Source organism: Scyliorhinus canicula, chromosome 1, assembly GCF_902713615.1.
Source record: "Scyliorhinus canicula chromosome 1, sScyCan1.1, whole genome shotgun sequence".
NCBI lineage: Eukaryota > Metazoa > Chordata > Chondrichthyes > Carcharhiniformes > Scyliorhinidae > Scyliorhinus > Scyliorhinus canicula.
In genome coordinates, this window is record NC_052146.1 from 192,903,114 (window position 1) to 192,925,401 (window position 22,288).

Sequence of the window (22,288 nt, forward strand, 5' to 3'; positions counted from 1 at the left end):
CGTGGGGTGAGACCCCGCAAACACGGGGAGAATGTGCAAACTCCACACGGACAGTGACCCAGAGCCAGTATCGAACCTGGGACCTCGGCGCCGTGAGGCAATAGTGCTGACCACTGCATCACCGTGCCACCAGTTCTATAGAGTTCTAATATGTGTTAGAATGTAAGTTTTGTGGGCGGTACAGTATTAATTGAGTACTCCAAATTTATTTTACAAAAATAATTTAAGGTTTGACTTGATCAGCAGAAGTGTGCATATAGAAGAATGTGACACTGGACCGGGGACAGATGCAGAACTACATTTGATGTGAAACATTCAGGATATAGACAGAGGGAATTGTAGCAAATGTGCAATAATAATCGCTTATTGTCACATGTAGGCTTCAATGAAGTTACTGTGAAAAGCCCCTAGTCGCCACATTCTGGTGCCTGTTCGGGGAGGCCAGTACGGGAATGGAATCTGCGCTGCTGCTTTGTTCTGCATTACCAGCCAGCTATTTAGCCCACTGTGCTAAACCCAGCCCCAAACATCCTACAAACATGATCCTGTTGACTCCTGCTTTCTTATATGTTTTGCTGCTGGCCTTGTGAATTTCTGATTTACTCCATTCTGGTTAAAAAGATTGGCATGATTTTCAAGCCAGTTTTTGCTGTTCAGGTTATCATTACCCGTTACTGCCATCACTTTGATTCAGCTAAGGGTTTGGAAGAAGGTGAATAGGTTATGACATTTTAAAATTTTGACCATGCAGAATAAGACACTAATAACTAACAGGAAAATGGGAAAAAGAGAATGAACTTGCACTTATAGAATGCCTTATCAAAGCTACCTTCTAGCTCATGAGGTCCTTTTAAAGTATAGTTGCTGTTGTAATGTTGAAAGTACAACAACCAGTTTGTGTGCAACAAGGTCCCACAAACAGCAACCATACAATTTGATTTATTGTTGTTAATTGAGGGATATCAGCCAGGAGACAAGACAGCGATCCCCTCCACTTCTTTGAAATAGTGTAAGACAGGGCCTTGGTTTTACATTTTATCTGTGTTGTGGGTCCAGTCCTGAATCCCAAATATTTTTAAGATCCCGGATTAGAACCCAACTATTTGCATTTGGTAAAACTAAGGAAATGTTACTTAGTTGTGCGTCATGGAAGTGATGACACTGACCAGTGGACAACTTTTATGTTAAAAATAAACTTTGATTTAAACACCAAATTTAACACATTAGTAACAAAGAAATAGCTTTATAGTGAACAGGTGCACCATCTTAACTTGCTTCCTGAAACCTACCTCTGCATTCCAATTTAACAACATATACCGTATATACTCGCGTAACATGCGACTTTTGAGCACCTAATTTGAAGCCTAAATTTCGGGGGTCGCATGATACGCGAGTTACAAAAATCACGGGTGTGAAATGCTGGCCAAGATAAGTCACATAGCATCCAGCTGGCTTTACTCGCGTCGTTCAGCCACTTGCCGTTTCCATTCATAAAAACATGAATGGAAACGTCAAGTGGCTGAACATCTTCCCATCAGACTACTGTGGTCAAAATCTGAAGAGTAGTATTCTGATGGGAAGATGGGAAGAGTGGATTCTGCTGTGAAAGCTGTTTGCGATTCGAACAGCTTTCCAGCTGGCTTTACTCGCGTTGTTCAGCCACTTGCCGTTTCCATTCATAAAAACATGAATGGAAAAGTCAAGTGGCTGAACATCTTCCCATCAGAATACTACTCTTCAGATTTTGACCACAGATTTTGATCACGCCTCCGGGTGAACCCCTCTGCCAACCCCCTCAAAGCGAACTTTACCTTCTCCTGTTCGGGAATTCCGTCAGGTCGCTCACCCACTCCCCTGCTTTTGGTGGCTCCGAGTCCCTCCAACCTAGCAAAATCCATCTCCAGGCTATCAGGGAGGCAAAGGCCAAAACATCAGCCCCTCTCACCCCTGGACTTCCAACATCCAAAATATTGCCATTCTGAACTCGGAATCACACCCAGCACCTTGGGCATCGCGTCCAAAGACTTCTGCCAGAACCTCCTCAAGTCTCAGACATGCCCAGAACATTTGGACGCGATTCGCGCCTCCCCCGCGCACCACCCACATGTATCCTCGACCCCGCAAAGAACCTACTCATCCACGCGATCGTCATATGAACCCTATGCACCACTTTAAACTGGATGAGGCTTAACCTGGTTTAGCTCACTGGGCTAAATAGCTGGCTTTTAAAGCAGGCCAGCAGCACGGTTCGATTCCCGTACCAGCCTCCCCAGACAGGCGCCGGAATGTGGCGACTAGGGGCTTTTCACAGTAACTTCATTTGAAGCCTACTCGTGACAATAAGCGATTTTCATTTTCACATGAGGAAGAAGCATTCACCCTCCGCCCATGTCTAGGGCCCCATCTCCCCTACCAACTCCTCCCATTCCCTCTTAATATCCCTGACCAGAGCCCCCTCCCACTCCATCAACTCCTTATAGATATCCAACATCTTCCCCTTCACTATTTCATCCGTCAACAGCATCTTGTCCTGCAACCCAGGAAAGGATGCAACTCTCTCCTTACGAAGTCCCGAACCTAAAACCATTCCCCCTGGGCAACTCATACACTTCCTTCAAGTCTTCCAGCCCTGCACATTTTCCCCCTATAATCAAGTCACCAAAGTGCTCAATCCCTGCCTGCCCCTCACCCCAGCTCCAAGAAAGCCCGCTGGACCCCCGGGGTCTTTCCCGCCCACACAAACCTGGAAATCAGCACATTGACCTTTCTGAAAAAATGACGTGGGAACAAATATTGGGGGGTTCTGAAATACAAACAGAAGCCTTGGCAGCACCATCACCTGCCCTGCCAGCGACAGCAGCGGCACATCCCACCTCTTAATGTCCACCTTCATCTGCTCCACCAGCCAAGCCCAGTTCAGTTTATGCAAGCGCCCAACTCCTGGATACCCAAATACTTAAAACGTGCCCACACCATCCTAAACAACCTCAGTCTCCTTTCCTGCCTTCTGGCCTCAATCGGGGACACCTCACTCTTTTCCCATATTCAATTTGTATCCCAAAAACTGGTCGCAACGAGACCTTGTGCTTACTCCCCCCTGCTTAATCCCCCTCCCAGTCCCTCAACACCCTAAGCTCCATTGCCAGTGGCTCTATCGCCAAGGCGAATAGCAACAGGGAGAACAGACACCCCTGCCTCGTCCCATGATGCAGCACGAAGTACCCCAAACTCACTCGGTTCATCCGCACGCTCGCTACCGCTGCCCAATACAACAACCGGACCCAGTCCACAAACCCCTGCCCAAACCACCCTCTCATCTCCAATAAATGTGCTCTCTCCACCCGATCGAAAGCCATCTCCACATCCATCGTCACCTCCTGCCCCTCAAGGCATCATTATTTCATTGAGTAGCCTCCTCACATTTGCCGACAACTGCCTTCCCTTCACAAAACCAGTCTGATCCTTGCCTATCACCCCCGGCACACAATCCTCAATTTGCGATGCCAACACATTCGCCAATAATTGCCATCCACATTCAAAAGTGATATCAGACAGTACAACTCTCACTGCTCCAGGTCCTTATCCCTCTTCAAAATCAGAAAAATGTGCCCTCGGCACTGTATGCAGCAGTGCTAACCACTGTGCCGCCCTTGCTTATGTATTAAGTTAACAACCAGGTTTTACTTGCTTATCTTGATGCAGTGGCCTTGGAGAGTTTTTTTTTTAGGACTAAGCTGAAAACCTTCAACTCAGATTAGAGCCCTGGAAACAACTCATTTTCCAGACAGACCTGACCCCTCCCATTAGCTACAGCAGCTGGTACTCCAAGCACACAGCATTATTTTGTCTCTTGTTACTAGATATACCATGATTTGTTCAGCCAGACTCAAACTGCTACAACATTACATTATTTCTCGATCTGCAAACAGGTAAAAATATCATTTAGCGAAACACTTGCCCTGTAATAATCACTGATTACCTGACAGCTCCATCAAACACACTGGGTGGGATTCTCTGAGCCTCCGCGCCAAAATCGTGCTCGGCGCAGGGGTGGAGAATGGGCGTCAGACACTCAATCGGGTCCGTCGCCGCCAATCGGGCACGCATGGTCGACACTGCGCCGGTCAGGGGCGCTTGAAAAGGGCCCGCGCGGCAATTCTCCAATTGCAGCTAGCCGAGTTCCCGCTGGCATGGTTCTCTCAGTCTGTTCTGGTGGGGGCGGGGGGATCATTCACCAGGAGGGCCTCCAGGACGGCCAGGCTATTGATTGGAGGCCACCTATTCTGTGGGCGCGAGCAATCTGCCATGTGCCTATCTTCCTGGCGCCGGTCCGCGGTGTAGGTCGGGCATGTCGTACAGGGCTGCCAACACAGGCCACCGCCGTGCGCATGTGCGGGCCTCCGACCAGAAGTGCAGGGCCCCGTATTGGCAATTGGAGCTGCGGTGAGCACTCCGGGGCCCTGCTAGCCCCCTGCAAATCGCAGAATCACCCTGGACATATCCAGGTAAGTTCTGAGTGATTTGCGTGCCTTTTTGCGCGGGCGTGGGAACATAGCCCCATTATTGGAGAATCCCGTCCACTATCTGTAACCATTCTAATCTAGGTTTAAATAATATATTTTTAAAATATTTTTATTCTCCATTTTCACATTTTCTTCAGAGTTTACACCCCACCTACAAACAGTAAATGGTAACAAATACAATGTCAATCCCCTTATCAACAACAATTCCATCCTCCCGCCGTCCCAAACAGCGGCCCACCTGACAATATGAGCACCAAATACAACAAACCCTCCCAAGGTGGAAAAAAGAAAAAGGAATCAGGAATCGCCTATGGTCACCATTGACATATAGAGTCCTCCCCCTAATATTCAATGATGTGGAGATGCCGGTGTTGGACTGGGGTGAGCACAGTAAGAAGTCTTACAACACCAGGTTAAAGTCCAACAGGTTTGTTTCAAACACGAGCTTTCGGAGCACTGCTCCTTCCTCAGGTGAATGAAGAGGACAAACCCTAACCCAACTGTCCTGGCTTGAGACAATTCACACCTCTTTAACCTGAGGTTACCCCTATCTCTGGATCAGTAAAGACTTCATTAACTACAAATTCTCACATTCTGAGCATTGGCTGGCATCTTTGAATTTGTCTACATATATGTTTCTGGAACATACCTCTTCATTCACCTGAGGAAGGAGCAGTGCTCCGAAAGCTAGTGTTTGAAACAAACCTGTTGGACTTTAACCTAGTGTTGTAAGACTTCTTACTAATATTCAATGCCATCCAATCCCCGAAAGAGTACCGTGAATGACACTCATGAATTGTAGACACCCCTTCCCTCCCAGACTCCTCCCCGCAACCTCGGTTCCTTCCCCCAACTTTTCACCCCAGCTAGACTCACCGGAACCTGTTCTACCAGGCTCCAATGGCCGCAGCACCTTCCCCCCCACCTCACTCCCATTCACTGGCCAGCTTAAACCGGTCAGCATGGAGGCCCAGGGCCGGGTCTCCTTCCCCCTTGCCCGGTTCCAGGAAAACCAAGAGATCCCCTTTAGCACAGAACCCCCGCATACGCACCCAAGCCCAAAGAACCATCATTGCAAATGAAAGTCCCATCTCTTCCCTTGTCCAGATATATACAGCGTTGACTCATTTAGTACATACACCAACACGCAGTGAAAAACTAAAGTTACATGAGGCTACATTGGTATACGACCATTTCTCAATTCTGCCACAGTCCTTCTGCCTTCCCAAACTCCTCCGCTGCTTTCGCCGTCCCAAAATAAAAGTCTTTGGATTTGTAGGTCGCCCTTAACTTAGCTGGATATACTGTGGCGTACTGCACCTTGCTGATGTACAGTGCCTTCTTCACCCGGCTGAAGGCAGCCCGCCTCCTTGCCAGCTCCGTAAAGTCCTGGTATATGTGTATACCAGCTCCAGCCCACTGCACCACCCGCTTCTGCTTTGCCCAGCACAGGACCTTCTCTTTCACGCTGTACCTATGGAAGCACAGAGTCACTACTCTTGGCGGCTCACTCGCCTTTGGTGCAGGCCTCCACGACCAATGAGCCTGATCCGGTTCATATCGGGAGGGATCGTCCCCCTCCCCCAACAGCTTCGCCAACATGGTGGCAAAATACTCCGTCGGCCTCGGGCCTTCCACACCTTCGGGCAGACCCACAATCCTCCGGTTCTGTCGCCTGGATCTGTTTTCCAGGTCTTCCATTTTGGCGCGCAGACCCTTGTTGGTCTCTATCACCCTCCGCAACTCCTTCCCCATCGAGGTGAGTTGATCACTGTGCTGCGATAATGCCTCTTCCAGTTTCTTGCCTTGCTCCCGCACCTCCGCCACTGTGCTCGATACCGTCGCCCTCACCGGGGCAATCGCCTCCTCCACCAGCACTTTCAATGCTGCCCCCATCTCCTTCTTCATCGCTTCCATGTGCTTTGTGAACCATTTTTCAAGTTCCACGGCTATCACCTTGGTCATTTCTTCTGCCGTGAGCAATGCGGCCTCCCCAAGTGCCCCAGCCTCCGCTTTCCTTGCATTCCCCGCACTGACCTTTCCACTCCTCGGCGGACTTTCATTGACCACTTTTTTCATGGCCGTTTTTATCCCCAACGTGGACATTTCACCTCATTGTGCCTTCTTACTGCTTTTGCAGCCTCCGTTGCCCCTGAGACCTGGCGTTAAGACGCCGAAAATTCTGTTCCCGAACGGGAGCCCTCCAGTGTGCGGCTGCATCCCGCCCCCCGTCACCGGAAGTCCGCCAGGTTTTAATAATATTACTGCAAAAATGCAAACCTTAAAGTATGACAATTTTCTTATATTCATCACATCTCTGACAATACTGCACTCCCTCAGTACAGCAATGGAAATGTCAGCCTCAGTTGTAAGTATTAGCCTCTGGAGTTGGACGGCTGTCTGACTCGAGAGATGAGAGCATTACCAACCTGGCCACAGTTAGCACAAAAAAAGCAAACAGAAATTTGTTTATAGCTATTCTTTCATATTTTAAATGTTCGGACAGAAAACACCTCTGTAACGTGTTAGTAATTGTCACATTCAGGATTTGGGTGTGGTGTTGCTGGTGAGCTCGGTTAGCTAGACAACTAGAGTGTAGAATAGTAGACTCGGGGCCTGCTTAGAGTAAAAAAGTCATGGTACTTTGCTGTGGTTTGGCAAATAATTGCCAAGGGCCTGCCATCAGGCAGAAGAAGAAGGATTAATATAGCCATAGAAAATGTGAGTTACATGCTTTCATTAACACGGTCTTGCAACTTAATTCATCCATGTTCCCAAGAGCAGAAACAGGCCATGCTTTTGTCTGTCAGGTGTAATTGAAATGTAGATGAGTTAGAGGGCGGTAATGTTGCTGGATAAGCTCATTATTGAACTGGTAGGGCGGCACGATGGTGCAGTGGTTAGCACTGCTGTCTCAGCGCCAAGGACCCAGGTTCGATCCCAGGTCACTGTCCGTGTGGAGTTGCCATTCTCCCCGTGTCTGTGTGGATCTCACCCCCACAACCCAAAAACGATGTGGAGGGTAGGTGAATTAGCCACGCTAAATTGCCCCTTAATTGGAAAAAAATTAAATGGGTATTCTATTTTTAAAAAAAAAGAAAATCATCGAACTGGTGGTGCATCGCAGAATGCATTACCAACTTGAGGTGAGGAATTCAATCCTACTCCTACCTGGTGGTGGCTTTAATGAAGCATTCAGCCTCGGCTCAGTGGTAATACTCTCACCTTAGGTTTGAAGCCCTACTCTAAAGACATGAGCGCAAAATCCACACTGGCATTCCATTGCAGTCATTCTGGTTCAGCAAGATGAAACGGTTATGACAAATACTAATTTTTATCAATGCAAAATGAGGCAATACTGTGTAATGCAATACTTAAAATAAACAGCTTCCTGCAATATTGACAACACCGACTTCTGGTTAAGCCATTTAAACCAAGACCATGACACTATCCGAAGAAGAACAGGGAGTTCCCCTCTGTTTCCTGGCAAAGGTATATCCTGAACCAACACCTAAACTAGAATATCTGATCATTTATCTTTGCCGTTTATGGGATCATGTACACAAATAGCCTGGCCCATTATCTGCACTTGTTGCTCGTTCTGGGTGAGTGTGCTTAACACTCGATTTGGCTCTGTTTCATTACTTAGTTTTGGAGTCGCCAGGTATTGTTAAGATACCGCCACAAGGCTCAAGTTCAAGTTCAAAGCAATAAAACCATACACCAATTAGTAAGTTCAAACAAATGAGTTTATTATAATACAATTATAAACTACTCATGCTCACGCTAAGATGACTAAACTATTCCTACCACTAAATAGACCAATACTTATCTGAATAAGGAACTGCCAGATCAGGGGACAAGGCCTCTTGCTCTGCACTGGGTCCGCAGACTTCAGGTTGGTACGGGTTAAAAGGGGTCAGGAGTGTCTATCTCTGGTAGCGATCGTTGTGAGACACTTACTTGCTGGCGGCTGCTGTCCGAACCTCTCCTCTCTCTCGGTCAAGGTCTTCTTCGGTAACGGCTGGTCAAGAGAGGAGGGCTGGTCAAGAAGAACGAACTGAGTTTGGGACCTGTCTTTTATAGGTCCCAGGGCTTCGCGCCCTTTTGGGCGGAGCCTCTTTCTGCTGGGGATCGATTGGATCTCTTTCCAATCGATTTGTTTGAATCCCCCCAATACTGAGGCTGTCCCTCGGCTACTGGGCGGGCCTTCAGGTGCTTTATCTTCGAACCCTGCCGGTGCCGGGGTGTCTGGTTTCCCATACAATGTTGCAATCACTTCCCTATTTGTGTCCTTTGTCCCTGGGATCGTTCCATTACTATGCTAACTGTCCCGGAGATTGCCTCATTAGTATGCGGAATGTTCGTTTCGGTGCTGTCTGCTCTCTTAGCAGACAGAATACACAGTGGCTTGTTGCAGCCTGCTTGTGCTGCAAACTTTGTCCATTTTACCCTGCAAGCTTTGCGTTCCTCCATTTTGTATTGACGAAATGGCCAACTTCGGTGGCTACACACTGTATCAGTGACTACATTTCCCAAGTACTTCATTGTTATCCCAGGATCATTAAAGGTGCTATGGAAATGCAAGTCCGTTTTTCTTGACCGCCACAGCATGGTGGAAGTGAATAATGCAGACATTTTTAAATGAAGAGCGCAGTATATACCACTGTCTGTGTCAAAGTAGAGGAACAGTGTGGAAAATGTGGGCCGGGAGATAAATGCATGCAGCTTAAAAGGCCAGCCTCACATAGCGGGTGTCTCCCAATGGACTCAGCTGCTTGGCTCTGGAGATGGGCATGCCCTGTGGTTGAGTTGGTTTGCACATGTCCAAGTGCAACTAATGAAACTGCTGCGCTGGTATGCCAACTGGCCAGAGGATGCAGTATACCCTCTGAGTGTTTAAAGCTAATCCAAGAGAATTGATGTGAGACTGGAGTAACTTACAGACCATACTGGGCTGTGCCATCAGCTGTCTCATCCCTAAGTTCTGGAATGCCATCCCTGAACTTTGGTGTCTCTTCCTGTTTTTGCTTTCAGACACTCCTTCAAATCTCTGTTTTTAGTCACCTATCCTAATATCTCTTTTTGTTGCTCAGTGCCAACAATTTGTCTGACATCCCTATGCTTTGCTAGTTAAAGGTGCCATATAAATGCAAGTTATTTTTATTCTTTCCATCACTCCAGCAAACCAAGTCTTTGTTACAGAAGCCATCCAGAATGTAGTGGAAGAATGGGATGCTACATGTCCCGTTAGACACAAAAAAGAGGAGCAGAATGTTATTTTTAAAAGCCCATGAAATTGTACCTGATAACATTGTTTTCTTTGTGTGTTTCAGATTTCCCAGAACTATCCTATCTTGTTTCATGACTTGAATGTAATTTCCATTTGCCGATTAAAGAAACTAGAAGACAATAGAGTCGAGGTAGCCTTGACCTCTCCTGAGATATTCTGGGGAGAACAACCTATTCATGTGCCCCTTGGTTCCCTCAATTGATCCATTTTTATGCTTTTTGATAGGTTAAATCCAAATTTTGAACCATGCTTTTGAATGTTATACAATTCTTTTGTTGTTGAAGCATTTACATTTTGAAAATACGGTAACACATGGTTGCCTAAAACGTTGCATTGTCATCTGAAAAGCTTTGTACTTTTTCATATTTTGGTATTGTTTATTGAAATGTATGGAATGGAAATGTGTATGCAGCACCTTATCACATCTGCCAAACATAACAACCCATGTTGTGGGCAGAGATGCCTTGAAGGGCAGCAGCTGTTGTGGCAGCCATCTTACACACAAGAAGCTCCTACAGGTGTCCATGAGTTAATGGGTCGATTAATCTGATTTTGGTTGTGCCAGTTACCCTGACCCTTCCAAAATATCACGGGCGCGATTCCCCACTCCCCACGCTGGGTGGGAGAATCGCGGGAGGGCCCCCCGACAAATTTCACACCCCCTGGCGCCCCCCGCAATCCCCCCCCCCCCCCCCGGGCTCGGAAGAATCGGCGCTCGCCGTTTTTCACGGCGAACGCCGATTCTCCGACCCAGATGGGCCGAGCTGCCTGCCGTTCGCGGCCGTTTCACGACGGCGGCAAACACACCTGGTCGCTGCCGTCGTGAAACGGGAGTGATAAGTCCGTTTGGGGCTTGTAGGTGGCCTAGCAAGGAAGGAGCACCACGACTGTGCTCGGGAGGGGACATGCCCGTGATCGGTGCCCACCGATCGTCGGGCCGGCGTCCAAATTGGACGCACTATTTCCCCTCCGCCGCCCCGCAAGATCAAGCCGCCACCCCTTCGGGACGGCTGAGGGGAAAGATGGCTACCGCGCATGCGCGGGTTTGTGCCGTCAGCGTCATGACGTCAGCCACGCATGCGCGGGTTGGAGCCGGCCAACCTGCGCATGCGCGGCTGGCGTCATTAGGCGCGCTGGCTGCGTCATTCTTGGCGCGACACCCCCACGGCCGAGAGTTACAGAGCGCCGCTCCTAGCCCCGCCGGGAGGGGAGAATAGGGGGCGAGGAGCAGCCTCCGAGGCCGTCGTGAAACTCGGCCGAGTTCACAACGGCCCTCCCGATTTTTTCCGGGAGCGGAGAATTCCGCCCCACATTTCTGAACCCGAGTCTAACTAAAAATGGCATGACTTGAGCAGCACTAAAATGTTAGTCCTTTGCAAAGAATCTGCAAAATCGCTTTTTTGGGTTTGGTTTTGACTTTTAACAGTCCTGTATCTCACGAATATTATCCTCGAGTCCTTAAATTATAAAAAAAATTAAGGACGATTTCAAATTCTACTATTTATTACAGGTGATTATAGCGGAATACCTGAAGGAAGAATTATTCCTCATTTTGGTATAACCCCTTTCGTGCCTTTTCCTGCAGCAGTACATTTAAATTTTTGCTGGTACTTTTTCATGCATTTCTTTATCCCTCATGAGTGCCTTCTGGAGCAGTGACTGCATCTGTCGCATTTGTTCCCTCATGTGGAAGTGCCCTCTGTTCAACACCTTTCAGGTGCTGGAGTGCACTAAAAATAAAGAGAGGGTTCTGTGAAGGACGTTCATGAATTTTGTGATAAATTAGGGGGATCTTACTCTTTCAGGTGGTGAGATGTGTTTATTTGTGCGGGTCTTTGATATGAGCTCAATTATTACATTGTTGTGAGCAGCACGGTGGCACAGTGGTTAGCCCTGCTGTCTCATGGCGCCGAGGTCCCAGGTTCAATCCCGGCTCTGGGTCACTCTCCGTGTGGGGTTTGCACATTCTCCCGTGTTTGCGTGGGTTTTGCCCCCACAACCCAAAGATGTGCAGGGTAGGTGGATTGGCCACACTAAATTGCCCCTTAATTGGGAAAAAATTAATTGGGTGCTCTAAATCATTTTTTTTAAATTATCACTTTGTGAATGTTTACATTTTTGTTGTCTGGTCGTACTACAGTGATTACTAATGTATCTGTTTTTCTATTCTTTTTACATTCCATGTTTTCAAGCTAATAAAAAGCATGTGACTATTTTTGGTCTGACCTTATTATATCTCAGCAAGTGTGTGCTGCAGTTGGTAACATCATTGCCTCTGAATCAGGTTGTGGGTTCAAGTCCCACTCTAGGGGTTCAGCACAATATTCAAACCTGCCATTCATGTACAGTACTGGGGGAGTGTTGCACTGTCAGAAGTGTCATCTATCCGATGAGACCTAAACCAAGGCCCTTTCTGACCTCTTGGATGGACAGTAAGGATCCCATGGCACAATTTTGAAAAAGTCTTATCAACGTCAAAAGAATGGATTATCTGGACATTGTCATGTTATTATTTGTGGAATGTTATAGCCCTCATGTTGGCTGCTGTATTTCTGACATGACACATCAGAAGTACTTCATTGAGGGCAGCACAGTGGGTTAGCTCCACTGCTTCACGGCGCCGAGGTCCCAGGTTCGATCCCGGCTCTGGGTCATTGTCCATATGGAGTTTGCACATTCTCCCCGTGTTTGCGTGGGTTTCGCCCCCACAACCCAAAGATGTGCAGGCTAGGTGAATTGGCCACGCTAAATTGCCCCTTAATTGAAAAAAATTAATTGGTTACTCTAAATTTATTTTTAAAAATAAGTACTTCATTGGCTAAAGTGTGCTTTGAGATGTCCTGTCATTTTGAAAGGTGCCTTGTAACTACAGTTTTTCTTTCAGTGCCTCTATATCCTCCTTATAATGTAGAGGTCAAAACTCTGCACAATACTTTCAAGTGTGGTCTAACCAAGCTTCTTTACTAATTTTTCTCATAACTTTCTTTCTGTATAGGAGTCGAACATTCAATTCTGCTCCTATACAGATGTGTCCTAGTGCATTGTGCACATTCTTAGAGTAACATAACCTGTATTGCTCTATCTAATAATTTGAACCCCAGGCCCCTTCACTCTCCTACTCCATTTAGACATTTACTATCCAAGGAGTATGTGGCCTTATTTCTCCTATCAAAAGATACCGCCTTATACAATGAATATTGAAATTAATTTGCCAAAGAGCATGTGTTTTTGATTAATTTAAAGTACCCAATTCATTTTTTTTTCCCAATTAAGGGGCAATTTAGTGTGACCAAAACACCACCTCTGCACATCTTTGGGTTGTGGGGGTAGACCCATGCAGACGGGCAGAATGTGGAAACTCCACATGAACAGTAACCCAGGGCTAGCATCAAACCCAGGTCCTCAGTGCCGTGAGGCATTAGTGCTGACCACTGCGCCATTGCCCCAGTGAGCATGTGTTTGTTTGACAAACATACGAACTAGGAGTAGGCCATAAAGCCCTTCAAGCCTGCTCCACCATTCAATAAGATCATGGCTGATCTGATTATAACCTCAACTCCACATTCCCACCTATCCCTACTAACCTTTCACTCCCTTGCTCATCAGGAATCAGTCTACCTATGCCTTAAAAATATTCAGCTTCTGCTACCTTTTGAGGAAGAAAGTTCCAAAGACACTCAACCCTCAAATGTTTTTTTGGACGGCCCCTTATTTTTTTTTTTAATTGCCTCTGGTACTATTTTTCCAGCAAAAGGAAGCATCCTCTCCACATTGATCCTTTCCAAGATCTTATGTTTCATCTAAATTCCCAGCGGATACGTCTGGCCTGTCCAACCGTTCCTCAACTACCCAATAAAGGCAATATTTTAGTAAACCTTCTCTGAACTGCTTCCAATGAATTTAAATCCTTCCTTAAATAAGGTGGCCAATATTGTACACAATATTCCAGATGTAGTCCCACGAGAGCTCTGTATAACTGAAGAATAACCTCCAACTTTTGTATTTAATTTCCTCAGAATAAATTACAACATTATATTAGCTTTCCTAATTACTTGTCACACCTGCATACTAGCCTTTTGTCATTCATGCTCTCGGATCCCTAGATCCCTCTGCACCTCAGAGCACCGCAATTTCACAATTTCCCACATTACATTCCATTTGCCATGTCTTTTCCAATTCACTTAACCTATCTATATCACTTTGTAGTCTGCTTCTGTACTCTTCCCATCTTGCTATTCTACTAACTTGGTATCATCCTTTGGTGCCTCCATCCAAGTCATGTATAATTTTTAAACCATTGAGGCCCCAGCACTGATCCTTGTAGTACACCACTCGCTACATCTTGCCAACCAGAAAAATACCTATTTGTGCCTATCCTCTTGTTTCTTAGTGAACCAATCTTCTATTCCTGTCAATATTTTACCCTCTACAGAGGTTTTCTTTTTTGTAATAACCTTTGAAGTGGTACCTTATTAAATGCCTTCCCAAAATCTAAATGCAGTAAAACCACTGGTTCTCCTTTATCCACAGCAGATGTGACTCCTTCAAAGAACTCTAATGAATTTGTTAAACGTTATTTTCCTGCCTGATTGCCCTCAATTTTCTGAGCTGAAAATGGCCTTGCTATAATATCTATAGTAATGGCTTCTAACTTGGTTTAACATCTAAAGAATAGAAGACCCTAGAGGGCAGCATGGTGGCGCAGTGGGTTAGCCCTGCTGCCTCATGGCGCCAACGACCCAGGTACGATCCCGGCTCACTGTCAGTGTGGAGTTTGCACATTCTCCCCATGTCTGTATGGGTCTCATCCCCACAACCCAAAGAGTGCAGGGTAGGTGGATTGGCCACGCTAAATTGCCCCTTAATTGGGGAAAAGAAAATGAAGAATTAGGCACTTAAATTTTAAAAATCAAAAAAGAGGGGGGGGGAAGAAAGTAATGGCTTTAACATTTTCCCAATCACTGGCTTGTCATTTTCTGCTTTCTGTCTCCCTTTTTGAATAAAGGAATTGCATTCAACTATTTTCATTGCAACTGAAACCTTCCCCGAATCAAGGGAATTTTGGAAAATTCAAACCCATGCATCAAGTATGGCACTAGCCACATCTTTTGAGACCCTAGGGTGTAGTCAGCCTGTGGCTCCAATAATTTTCTCAAGTATGACTTCACTGGTGATTGTAATTTTCGAGTTCCTCCCTTTCCATTTCCCGATTTACAGCCATTTCTGGGATATTACTTGTATCCTCTGTATTAAAGACCGATGCAAAGTACTTGTTCAGTTCATCTGCCATCTCCTTATTTTCCATTATTGATTCCCAGATTCACTTTATGGAGAGGCGGTGGTATAGTAGTATTGTCACCATCTGGTTCACTAATGTCCTTTAGGGAAAGAAATCTGCCATCTTTACCTGGTTTGTAAAATTCATGTTTAATGCTGTGTGAAACACTATCTTTCTAAAATTTGCTCAAAAGCCCTGAGTGAGAAGAATTTAAAAATATACCTCCCCACACACATACAAAAGCCTGGGTTAAAGGCATTAAATAAATGTAAGTTGTTTGTAACTTACTCCTGGATCACCTGCATAGCTCTCACCACAAGCCACTTTTCCTTGTATATCATTCAGTAATACATCCCACGTCATCATTCAGTAAGACCTGGATATCAAAATAATACTCCTCTTCATCATACAGTTTGACTTTAGGATTGGAACAGATTGACTCCGGTTTGACTTTCGGATGAGAACAGATTGACTCCGGTTTGACTTTCGGATGAGAACAGATTGACTCCGTTTGACTTTAGGACTGGAACAGATTGACTCCGGTTTGACTTTAGGACTGGAACAGATTGATTCCGGTTTGATTTCAGGACTGGAACAGATTGATTCCGGTTTGATTTCAGGACTGGAACAGATTGACTCCAGTTTGACTTTAGGACTGGAACAGAATGGGCAGGATTGATTCTCTGTTGGCCGATGCCAGGATCGGTAAAAGAATTGGATGGAGTATCGGTTCCGACAAAATTATGTTGGGTGCCGGTTTCACTCTAAATCGCAATTCTCCATCGCCTCGACAGCGGCGGAATGTGTGCTAGAATGTACATACAGTAAACGCCATTGGCATATCAATACCGGGCCCGACCTTCAGGGCCTCTGTGATTCCCCTCCACTGGGGCGAGTTCCCAATGGTGAGGTTCACTTGTGCTTTTGAAAATGGTGAAACCAGCGCTGTGGCTGATAAGGGAGAGAGTGAAGCTAGGCCTTCTCCCCACACTCATATTGCACCCCTCTTGCCCTATGCAGCTACCCTACAGCTCTCCCTGTTGTCAGCCTGTTAAACTGCCCCTGCAACTTCTCCCTCTGCGGTGGGCAGCCTTGAATATTCCTTATCCACCACTATCTCGCTCACTAGACGGTCATGTTCCTCCTTCCTTTCCCTATCCGCACGAGCCTTAAATGAAATAATTTCCCCCCGGACCAATGCCTTCTGTGCTTCCCAAAAATGGCCTCCGACACGTCCCCATTCTGATCCAACTCCACATACTCCTTAATCGCTGCCTACACCTTATCACAAAAACCTCCATCCGCCAACAACCCCGAGTCAAACCTCTGCTCCCGTCACGATCTAAACCGGATCTCCAGACAGTGGGGCGCATGGTCCGAGATAACCATCCCCGCATACTCCACATGAACCAAAATCGCCTGTCTGATTACAAAGTAATCAATCCTCGAATACATCTTATAGGCGTGTGAAAAGAAGGAATACTCCCTTCCACCTAGGTTCTGAAAGTGCCATGGATCCACCATATCCATCCTCTCCATAAACCGCTCCCTTGCCAGTCGCACCCTACCCATCGACCTCGGGCTCGACCTATCTACCCTTGGCCCTGGGACACAGTTAAAATCTCCTCCCATGATCAAATGGTGCGTGGCCAAATCCAAGATGTCTGCCAGCAACCCCCTCATAAAACCCACATCATCCCAATTTGGGGCATACAAATTTACCAACACCACCGGTGCCCCTTCCAGTACCCCAATCACAATCACATATCACCCATCCGGATCCCTCACCTCCTTCGCACTCACTAATACCATTTTTTGCTCATTAAAATCGCCACCCTCTTGATTTTGAATCAAATCCCGAGTGGAGAATCTGCCCGACACAGCCCTTCCTTAATCTAACCTGGTCCTTCACACGGAGATGCGCCTCCTGCAGAAAGATCACCTCCACTTTCAAGTTCCTGAGGTGCATGAACACTGTTGACCTTTTAACCGGGCCATTCAGTCCCCGGACGTTCCACATAACAAGCCTTACTAGAGACGTAGGCCTCTAATCCCGTCTACCGTCCGTCATCTTCCCCACTTAAATCCCACCCACTTAATTCCACACTATACCGAGCCCTTCCCAGATGGTCGCCTTCTCTGCCCATGACCATGTCATCTCTCACCCCCTGCCACGTCGCAACAACCTCCCCCTCTTTCCCCCCCCCCCCCCCCCCCCCCCGCCACGTCGCAACAACCTCCCCTACCTCCCCCTCTTCCCCCCCCCCCCCAAAACCCCCACCACCCCTCCTGGACACCCTTCTCGACCTTATCCCGCTCCACCTCACTTTCGTCCACCAGCATCACCTGCTAGCGTGACAGCCTCTGCCCAAAGGCAACTCCCAATGACCTCCCCTTCTCTTCCCCCCCCCCCCCCCCCAACCACTCCTCAGCTCAAGGAGGAAGGCTCCCTGCTGACCTTGCCCTCCCCCACCCAAACAAAGACTTCTCCTGAACTCCAGACAACCATCTCCAAAAACAAACAAACAAATATTAAACACAAACCGTTCCAGAATAATACTTCCGGCCTCTGAATGTCACCCATAATCTCGCTGGGTAGAGCACCCCGAACCTGATTTGCCGCTGGTACAGCACAGCCTTGGCCTTGTTGAAGCCTGCCCGCCGCTTCGCCATCTCGGCACCAATGTCCTGATAAATTCAGACCTTATTCCCCTCCCAGTCACAGATACGCTTCTCCCTTGCCCAACGCAAAACCTCTTTCTCCACAAATTTGTGGAGTCTCACGATCACCGCCCGCAGTGGCTCCCCAGCTCTAGGCTTCTGCATCAGGGACCTTGGCGTCGGTCCACTTTAGGTGCTTATTCAGTGCACCTTCTGCCACCAGCATCTTCGAGACGTACCTCGTGGCACTCACACCTTTCACTCCTTCAGGCAGGCCCACTATTCGCAGGTTCTGTCTTCTCGAGGTATTCTCCTGCTCCTCCACCTTATCCCTCAACATTTTACACAGGTCCCCTAGGAACCTCAGCTCTGCCTCCAGAGCCACCACACCATCACTGTGTTCCGAGATCACTCCTTCGATCTCCCGAATCTGCGACCCCCTGCGCCTCCAAACACTTCGCCACCCGTTCCAATGAACTCTTCAGGGGTGCCATAGCTCCTTCGATGGCCTTCGAGTGATCCTCCCACATTTCCTTCCTCTGCTGGCAGAATTCCTTCTTAATAAAAGCCATCCACTGCTCGGGCTGGGGCCTTCCAGCTTGCATCAGCCCTTCCCCCGCAGCCATGCTTAAACTGGCTGCTGCACCACAGGTTTCCTCCAACTCTTTGGCCAGGTCTCTCACCGTCTTCTGCTGGGTTTGGTAACGAGCGGACATACCACTCCCAGGGAAACTATTCCTCCAGCCTTCACCTATGCCTTTTCATCAAAATTCCATCCAATATCGGGGAAAAAGAGCTCCTTTTTGTGCCTTCAAGCAGGAGCTGCTCTATGTGTGACCACTCACACCATAGCCACCACCGGATGTCTGGCTGGCGATAAACCTGATACCAGAGGCGTGGTTCGGTAACTCAACAATGCCAAAGAAAAATCTTGCTGGTCGCCATATGCCTTTTGGAATAGCTTTTTGACAACTCCAATACCTTTCTCTGCTTTTCCACTTGACTGTGGGAACAATGGAGGTTGCAACATTTGGCAAACAAAGACCACTCCCAACAACTAAAACATGGACCATCATTCGTCATTACTGTCAGGGGTTTTCCATGTCTTGCAAAAATTGATTTTGTGGCTCGAATGACTGATTGAGCAGTCAAATATGTTAGAGCAACTACTTCTGGATTGTTTGAAAAGTAGTCGATCATGTCTTTACCTCAAAAGTAAAATAAGTCCATTCTGACTTTGGACCATGGGATAGTGATGATTTCAATAGACATCAATGTCTCTTTCTGTTGTGACCACTGATGCATCTGACATGCATAACAGTCTTGCATAGCATTTTCCACATCCTTGTTTATGCCTGTCCAATAGACTGATTGCTGTGCATGTCTTGTGCATTTTCCCATGCACTGGTGTCCTTCATGGATACGAGCTAGAATTCGTCTTCTCATGGATGAGGGAATGACAATTCTATCATGTTTTAGTCGAAAACTATTTATGACAGTGAGGTCATCTTTCACGCTCCTGAAACTATTATAGCTTCCATTGGGTCATCCTTCCACCAAGCGCTTCATCACACACTGAAGGATTCCATCTTTAGTTGTTTCTTCACGTATTACTGGTAGCACGAAGAGGTAACCAAACGCTTCTCCGTCGAGGAGCTGGAGTCTTGGAAATTGATGACAAGGACCAGCAATAATCTGCTATGTACCAGCCTTGTGAGGTTTAGCCTATGCAAGGCCCCCCAACTCCTGGCCACCTGAACCCCCAAGTGCCTGAAGCTCCTTTTCAGTGGGAGCCTCCCAATCACCCCCTCCTGGTCCCCCGAGTGTATCACAAACAGCTCGCTTTTCCCAAAGTTAAGCTTATACCCTGAGAAATCCCCAAAGAGGTAACCAAACGCTTCTCCGTCGAGGAGCTGGAGTCTTGGAAATTGATGACAAGGACCAGCAATAATCTGCTATGTACTTGGCTTGAGCTTCCACATTTAAGATTACCCCTGACGTTGTCTCATCGGTGTGGACAGTGGCACGTGACAGAGCATCTCCCAAGACAGGATCCTTGCCTGCCGTATATGACAATGTAAAGTCATATCTACAAAGTTTCATCAGCATTCTTTTTTTTTATTAAATAATTTCTATTCAAATTTTCACATTTTCACAAAAGAAAACAGTAACAGAAAATTCAAGGAACAAAAAGAACAACCCCCCCCCCCATATATACAAAAGAGAAACAATAAATAAACGCCTGTCGTTAGCGAAGATTCAACCCAAAACAAAAACAAAGAGACACCCCCCCCCCCCCCCCCCCCCCCCGGGTTGCTGCTGCTGACCTTTTGATTTTACCGTTCTGCCAGGAGATCTAGGAATGGTTGCCATCTGAAAAACCGCTGCACTGACCCCCTTAGGGCAAACTTCACCTTCTCCAATTTAATAAACCCCGCCATATCATTGACCCAGGCCTCCACGCTTGGGGGCCTCGCATCCTTCCACTGAAGAAGAATCCTCCGCCGGGCTACTAGGGACGCAAAGGCCAAAACACCAGCCTCTTTCGCATCCCGGCTCCACTGCAACCCCAAATATTGCGAGTCCCCAGCCTGGATTGACCCTGGATCCTACCACCCTCGATACCGTCCTTGCTACACCCTTCCAAAACTCCCCCAGCGCTGGGCATGCCCAGAACATATGGACATGGTTTGCTGGGCCCCCAGAGCACCTAACACACCTGTCCTTACTCCCAAAAAACCGACTCATCCTTGCCCCGGTCATATGAGCCCTATGCAGCACCTTAAACTGTATGAGGCTAAGCCTCGCACATGAAGAGGAGGAGTTCACCCTTTCCAGGGCATCCGCCCACGTCCCCTCCTCAGTCTCCTCACCCAGCTCCTCCTCCCATTTACCTTTCAGATCCTCCACCGAAGCCTCGTCTACCTCCTGCATCACCTGGTACGCTTCTGAGATCCTCCCCTCTCCAACCCACACCCCCAAGAGCACCCTGTCCTGAACCCCACGCGGCGGCAGCAGAGGGAACCCCGCCACCTGCCGCCTGACAAACGCCCTTACCTGCATGTACCTAAAGATGTTCCCCGGGGGAGCCCAAACTTCCCTTCCAGCTCACCCAGGCTCGCGAACTTCCCATCTATGAACAGGTCCCCCAGCCTCCTGACACCTGCCCTGTGCCAACTCAGGAACCCGCCATCAATTCTCCCCGGAACAAACCGGTGGTTCCCCCGTATCGGGGACCCCATCGAGGCCCCCACCTCCCCCCTATGCCCCCTCCATTGCCCCCAAATCTTGAGGGTAGCTGCCACCACCGGGTTCGTGGTATACCTCGTTGGAGGAAGCGGCAGCGCCGCCATTACCAGCGCTCCCAGGCTCGTGCCCACACAGCACACCATCTCCATCCTCTTCCATGCTGCCCCTTCCCCGTCCATTACCCACTTACGCACCATTGCTGCGTTGGCAGCCCAATATTACCCACAGAGGTTGGGCAGCGCCAGCCCCCCCCCCCCCCCCCCCCCATCCCTGCCCCGCTCCAAGAACACCCTTCTCACCCTCGGGGTCCCCTGCGCCCACACAAATCCCGTAATGCTCCTGTTAACCCGCCTGAAAAAGGCCTTCGGGATAAGGATGGGGTGGCACTGGAACAGGAACAGAAACCACGGGGGCACCGTCATCTTGACTGATTGCACCCTACCCGCCAAAGTCAGCGGCAGCATGTCCCACCTCTTAAACTCCTCCTCCATTTGCTCCACCAGCCTTGTGAGGTTTAGCCTATGCAAGGCCCCCCAACTCCTGGCCACCTGAACCCCCAAGTGCCTGAAGCTCCTTTTCAGTGGGAGCCTCCCAATCACCCCCTCCTGGTCCCCCGAGTGTATCACAAACAGCTCGCTTTTCCCAAAGTTAAGCTTATACCCTGAGAAATCCCCAAATTCCCGGAGAATCCTCATCACCACCGGTATTCCCCCCACCGGGTCCGCCACATACAACAAGAGGTCGTCCGCCGAAAGCAGCTCATCAGCATTCTTTATAGACGTGGTGACATCTACAATTCCCGCTGCCTCGGAAACGCAGCCAGCGTAATTAAGGACCCCATGCACCCCGGACATACTCTCTTCCACCTTCCGTCAGGAAAAAGATACAAACGTTTGAGGTCACGTACCAACCGACTCAAGAACAGCTTCTTCCCTGCTTCCGTCAGACGTTTGAATGGACCTACCTCGTATTAAGTTGATCTTTTCTCTACCCCTAGCTATAACTGTAACATTATATTTTGCAGTCTCTCCTTCCTTCCCTATGTACAGTATGTGTTGTCTGTACAGCATGCAAGAAACAATACTTTTCACTGTATACTGATACATGTGACAATAATAAATCAAATCAAGTCAAACATGACATTTAGATCCTTTCTAATTATGTTCACTAAAGGCCGATGTGAAATGAGGCAGTCCAAACACGTAGTAGTGGAATTTGGTTATACTAGTAAGTAAACCTAGACATTCTTTTTCTATTTGTGTGTATCTCTGTTCCGTTGGAGTC

General features: G+C 47.8%; 1 protein-coding gene across 2 annotated transcripts in view; it reads left to right on the top strand.

Moving 5' to 3' along the window:
• Positions 1-10,516, top strand: part of mthfd1l (methylenetetrahydrofolate dehydrogenase (NADP+ dependent) 1 like) — a 218,083-nt gene extending 207,567 nt beyond the window's left edge. For both annotated transcript variants that reach the window (XM_038805377.1, XM_038805387.1), the window contains exon 28: positions 9,860-10,516. The gene's annotated coding sequence lies outside the window, so the exon portion shown is untranslated. The remainder of the gene's footprint in view (positions 1-9,859) is intronic.
• The last annotated feature ends 11,772 nt before the right edge of the window (positions 10,517-22,288 follow it).